The following is a 6,231-nucleotide window of genomic DNA, read 5'->3' as shown; positions in this document are numbered from 1 at the left end:
ATAGTGAGAAAACACAATGAACATATCAAAGAAATTCTATTGGCCAGCACAAACAAATACACGTAAAATAAGCTGCACCTTAGTTGATCTGTACAAAGCTCATTGCAGTGCTAGTCTTTTGAGGACAAAAATCCATTTAGCTAGCTTTAGAACTTAACAATCAACAGAAAAAGGCATATACTGCATGCGTGAAAGTCGGTTGCAGGAAGATATAAATAAATAAAAAGAGGCAACCAGCTGAACTGTAGGCATTCCAAAGGTGATGGTACGGTCTATGTGCTACTAAACCGTATTCATCTTGAACTACAAATCTGTAAGCAAGCAGCAAGAATTAATCCCAGCTCGCTGAATACTGTCTTGCATCCCTGTATGTTTCTTTGGCATTGACCATACTTAATACCAAATCCTGTTTCCCAAGAGTACAGGTCGTAGGAGTCGTAAGCTTCAGCCAAAGAATCGAACTCTTGGCTGATCTCTGGATTTATGACGCACTCTAACTCCCTATCCGCATAATTTCTCATGGCCTTGTCCAAAGCACTTCTCCTTCCTGGTAATGTGGCACAGCAGTCTGGTATCTTGCCATGTCAGACACTACATAATTGAGAATTGTTAAACATCTTGCAAAGAAATTTAAAAATAGGAAAAGTGAAGTGCACATTGCTCCAATATGGGTCCAGAATTACTTGCCTTGCACACAACTAAGACTGAAAATTACTTGCATTACTTGCCAGCATGGACTATATATATTTATGAGCACTTTATACGCAAATCATATATGGCCATCAAGCAGTTTGAATTCAACACGTACCAAGAAATAACAACAATTTGATCCACAAAAGTGAAAAAATCCTCATAGGGCTCTGATTTGGAAATGTGTCTCATATTGTTCAACACATCTGCATGATTCTCACCGCAACTATAATGTGGATAGAAATCTGCACAATTATATTGCTATCGAGATATAGTTTGGCTCCCCAAATCCGACAAGAGTGGATCGAACTCATAACTAATTGCAGGGCTTCTGCCCGCACTGGTCGAACTGTCCCTCTCATCCATATTTTATCTTACTGTACAATATAAGACCAATGAGAATTTGTAACCGACCTGATTATTATTTGACTAGAAAGAATAAACCACTGGAATGATTCCTCGACACAAAAATATTGATTATGATGCATCTATACTCTGTGGAGACAAAATCATGATCGAGGACAAACATTAATGAGATGGAGAGAGAGTACCTTCCCGGCCTGGAGCAGGAGTGTGTGGCGATTCAGGCGAGGGCGAACTGTGGCTGGCAGTGGTGTCCTTGGAATCAATATCTGGGACGGTGGAAAAAATTGGATTGGACCGTGAAACTTCGGATTTTTAATCAGTAGCCGAAGATTTCCTCCGTCTTCGCTTGGGGAAGGAGGTGCTTATTGGAGATAAGACATGCTCCCCGTCGTCTTCATCCTCGGTCCATCCCGTATCTGGGACGCACACCGCAGCGGGCGGCGCCGAACAAAAGCTGTTCATGGCATCCCACGCAAGAGAGATTGAAGGCCATGGTGGAGAACGCGATGAAAAGAAAAGCTTTTGAGATGGAAACCAACCTGAACAGCAGATCTGTGAGTGACTCCGGTTCAAGATCCGTTGGCTCCATCGTGGGTACTGCGTTGGCCGGCGGGGGTGCGCGGTACTGCGTTGGCCGACCGGAGTGGTTCACGGCGATGAGGAGCGTCTTCCGGACGCGATTCAAAAATTGAAATCTGGATTGGCTCGGCGTGGATGGGGTAGCTGGGTCGTGGTGTAAATGATGGCAGTCGTGGGCGAGTACGAGTAGGTACGGGGCGTAGGCATGGTACATATGATTTGACTGTATTCATACCGTATATCCAGAAGAAAATTGGAAGAGGGATGATTGGATGGGGCCAGGTGGGCCACGCTCGCTCGCATCCAAATGAAACAGCGACGGCAGCGATTGGCGTTGCGCGCGCATACAGTTAGACATCGCCATATTCGTTGCACAAGGCATGGAAGCGAACGAAATCCGCAGCGTGGTGCAGCCGTCCGGCAATGTCGCGGATCACATCCGGCGCGAGGCCTTGCCACCGCCTCCGTCTCCGTGCCATGGCTATGGCAGCGGGATGGAGAAGGAGAATACTAGTAGATGGATTAGTCAATTCGTCCCAACGACTAAAACATCAATCATTATTCATTTATCGGACAGGACACTGAATTCTTTATCTCAATCCAACTAGTAGATGCATATGTATTTCCCTAGTATTTCGTGAACTTTCTTTTGAGTTGATCAACGCTTCAATCTCTTACCCTGGATGTATATGGTCCATGCAATCAACTCCCCGCATACACCTGCTAACCATGAAAGTTAGATCATGGTCACGGGGGGATGCAGGATCCTGCCGCGTCAACGGCCACCGGGCCACGTGGGCGCTTCAGCACCGGCGCGGATAGGGCAGCAGCAGAGGCGGACGCTGGTCGTCAGTGGCAGGCCGCGGTGGTGGAGCTGACGTGGTCATGCCGGCACCTACTATTTCCATACTCACCATGGTCTGAATCACCAATAAGAGTAGGGGAGCAATGCTAGCCACCGAAACAATGTCGTTGCTGCAAGCCGCGGAGGGGGGCACCCACTAGCAACGCTACAAGGCTTTTGTACTCACCAATGCTGACACAGTGACGGTCTTGATGGGCGGCAACACTGGCGATGTGTGCACGACTGCGACTTTTGCAACATCGGCCCTGCTGCGGGTGGACGGCTAGAAGACCTGTTGTGTTGTGACGGTGAGGCGACGGCTTTGCCGAGCTGGCGATGTTGCGTGCACAACAGTTGTAACAACTGCGAGGTTGCGATGACGCCCAATGGCGCTGCGAAAACTACAACTCGAGTATTGCTTATGCAATAACAGGCGGCATGCTGCGATGGCGACGGTTCTGCTTCTGCAATTTGGGCGGCGTTGCAAACATGGGTGGTGGTGTTTAGGCAACAGCGGTGCTTCTACAATGGTCTATGTCACTTCTGCCGTTGTGAGGAGATATTGACCTGATCGAACGGCTGCGAGAGGGTGTATGGCACAGGCCAGGGGCTGATAACTCCTGATCGAACGACAGCAAGTTTTTTCTTTTTGCGAAAAGTGAACGACAACAAGTTAGCAACAAGACTGCATGCATTCATAAGACATCTGTGGGCACGAACCCCATTAGATTTCCAAATTAATATTTTGACATTTGATCTGTCACATGCAAAAGAGAACATCTTAATTTTCCACCTTCGTTTTGTGTGTCATTCTACATAATCAATCTAGAAATTTACCCGAGAGCATATGCAACCTGGAATCGCAATCAAAGATTTTTGGCACTAACCACGACCAAGAGAAGATCAAGCTACATGTAGCTGCTAAGATGGAAGAAGCAGCTGCCGCGGCCGGCGTCGACACCGTGGCCGTTCCTCCTCGTCAAAGATAACCTCAAGAGTGTGGCCATCCAAAAGCATTCCACTGAAAGCATCTAGAGCATCATTCAGATTAGCATGCCTCGTCGACATGGTTACGAAACCATAACCACGGGAGCACCATGTCTTCTTGTGGTAGAGTACCTCTGCTCTAGACACTTTGCCGTGCTTGCTGAAAAAAACTTCCAGTTGAGAGCTATCCACCGTGAGAGGCAAATTACGCACTAACACCCTGAAACGAGGCTCGCGATGTCTGAATATGTGAGTAATACGTGTTGGATCAGTAAGTGGAGCTGGCTCTTGTTGTTGCTGCTTTCGTTCTGGAGCCTTCAACGACTTGGTGATATCCTGATCCAGCAAAAGCAATATTAGCTTTCTTGGCACTCCGTTAATTTGAGATTATTTATTTTGGGACGGAGGAAGTAGATTGCACAGATTAAACTCATATATGATGTATAGAAACCAGGGTGACTTCTGTAAGCATGCGCTCAGGAATTACGTAGATATGTTTGGATTTTTGTGGAATTCCAGTGCGCGCGTGTCAATCTTAACCACTGATGAGATGTACCCCTCCGTCCGGAAATACTTGTCGGAGAAATGAATGTATCTAGAGGTATTTTAGTTCTAGATACATCCATTTTTATTCATTTCTCCGACATGTATTTTTGGACGGAGGGAGTACGTATCTATACGAGTACCCATATCTTTCTAGTATTACCTGATGCGGCCATAAAATTAGATTCTAGTATTATCCAAAAAGATGAACTTGAGATGTTTTAGTAGCGCATACCTGAATTGGAGCAATAGCGGGTTGGGGGACGAGCCATGAGCACTTGCCTTCGTCCCATCCTTTTGGCAGCCGCTCCACGAACTCGGTCTTATCGTTCAGAAGATCGTACTTGTACATGCAAAACTGCTTATGGACTCCGGATAACCAAGTGTAGTAGTTGAAGAAGACATACCCGCCTTTGATACCGAGTCGCGAGGCGTCTATGGCCAAGCTACTAGGTGACCCTAAAAACAGCACACGGTCAGCCAAACAACTATCGTCTTTTCTCACCCACATCATCTTCCCCGGCGTGGACGCCTCCTCCTCTAGGGCATGCACAAACACTGAGAGCGGACGAAATAGACCTATGCCTTCTAGGATTTTGGTATAAACTGACACCCATAGTAGCTCGCCGCGGGACTCCAGGATGTAGTTGTAGGAGGACATATGGTCGTTGCACGTCATTGGGACTAGCACATCGCGGGCGACATTGACCTCTGGTGTGATGACGCGACAGAGGCTAGACCTCACTATGACAAGGATCTTCCCGCCATGGTACGCGGCGCAGAACTCACCGTGTTCACGGGGCTTGTCAAGGGTTCTTTCGACGAGCGTCCACTTTGTATCACCGGAACGTAGGAGTGCTGCCTTGAAGATGGCTCTGTTGCCATAGATGCCAACGCCATAGAGGATGTTATATAGTAGGATGGTACCATCGCCATAGAGAACACCTTCGCGATTGTCCTTGTCCCACTCGTCGAGGAAGTTATACGGGAAACAAGCCATCTGGGTGACTTCTCCCGTGAGGGGGTCATGAAGGCTAGGGCATAGGTGTTCGACCGTGAGGTACCGAACGGCGGTGGCGTCCGCGTTGCACACCCAGATCCTTCGGGCCGTGAACGGCGGTCGTGGCCGCTCTGTGCGGTAGCTGGACTTGGAGAAGATGCATCTAAAGTAGATTGGGGTTGAGTCATCGGCGGGAACCGCGAGGAGCCATGGCAGCAACTGGTTCGTCGGTGTCCGAAACAGCGGCGACTGCACGTCCCGTGAGTCACGCCATGGCTTGCACACGGCATGGAAGCGGACGAAGTCGGCAGCGTCGTGCAGCCGTCCGGCGATGTCACGGGCCACGTCCGGCGCCAGGCCCGTCCAACGCGTCCGCTCCATGGCGGCTGCTGGATGGAGATGGGAAAACGATGGGAGTCCTATTCGTTTGCGCTTGACGTTGACAATGATAAGGAGCCGATCACGACCTGCTCAATTATGGATGGGTCATGTTTGACGGTAGTACATCCTTTAATTAATTCCATTTCAAGATTGGACAATGTACGTACTCATACAGGAAACTATATAACCATGCTCTTGAAAAAAAAAACATGGACATGGACAAGTTTCGGTTATTTCCAACATTGCAACTCCTTTAATTAAGTCCATTCCAAATACAGAACAAGAGATATCCTTGTACTTGTATGATTTTAGGAAAATGATTCCCTTAAACTGACCAATCTTGTGCGAGCATCCTTCGCCTCTATGTCTGTCACGAGCTAACCCCTCCATGTCCATGTTCTGTAAGTGGACCATTGTTTCTGGAATTGGTTCTGCAACTAGTCCCTTGTTGCAAAGTGGCCAGGTGCTAGATTCTGCAGCGGCCAGGACCAGAGAGGGGAAAAAAATATTCTGCAACACGACTCATGTTGCAAAAAATATATACCGCAACATAACCTATGTTGCAAAAAAAAAACATAACATAACCTTTGTTGTAAATAATTCCACAAAAGAATTATGTTGCAAAGAAGAGAAAGACGTTTGGCTGATCAATTTTAACAGATTTGCCAGCCGACCCGTAGCTACCCTGATGATTCTATCTCGCATTGTAAAACACCATACTTTTGTCTTCTCATCCAAACATAAGTGATTTAGCCTTTCCGTGGCCTGGTTTTGACTTCTATCTCACAGCATTGGCAGACTAATATAATTAAACTTTATACACAAAAAAGCAGGGAACTGT

At 47.4% G+C, this 6,231-nt stretch overlaps 1 long non-coding RNA gene across 1 annotated transcript; it reads right to left on the bottom strand.

Annotated features, from left to right (window-relative positions):
- Positions 1–358: 358 nt before the first annotated feature.
- On the bottom strand, positions 359–1,830 carry LOC123133144 (uncharacterized). The gene is made up of 3 exons (XR_006465168.1): positions 1,596–1,830; positions 1,242–1,510; positions 359–591 (listed from the first exon to the last, which is right to left on the bottom strand). It is a non-coding gene; the product is annotated as an uncharacterized lncRNA (long non-coding RNA).
- Positions 1,831–6,231: the final 4,401 nt, after the last annotated feature.

This window comes from Triticum aestivum, chromosome 6B (assembly GCF_018294505.1).
Source record: "Triticum aestivum cultivar Chinese Spring chromosome 6B, IWGSC CS RefSeq v2.1, whole genome shotgun sequence".
Taxonomy (NCBI): Eukaryota; Viridiplantae; Streptophyta; class Magnoliopsida; order Poales; family Poaceae; genus Triticum; species Triticum aestivum.
The sequence above is the reverse complement of the archived record's forward strand: the minus strand, read 5'-3'. Positions and strand labels throughout refer to the sequence as shown.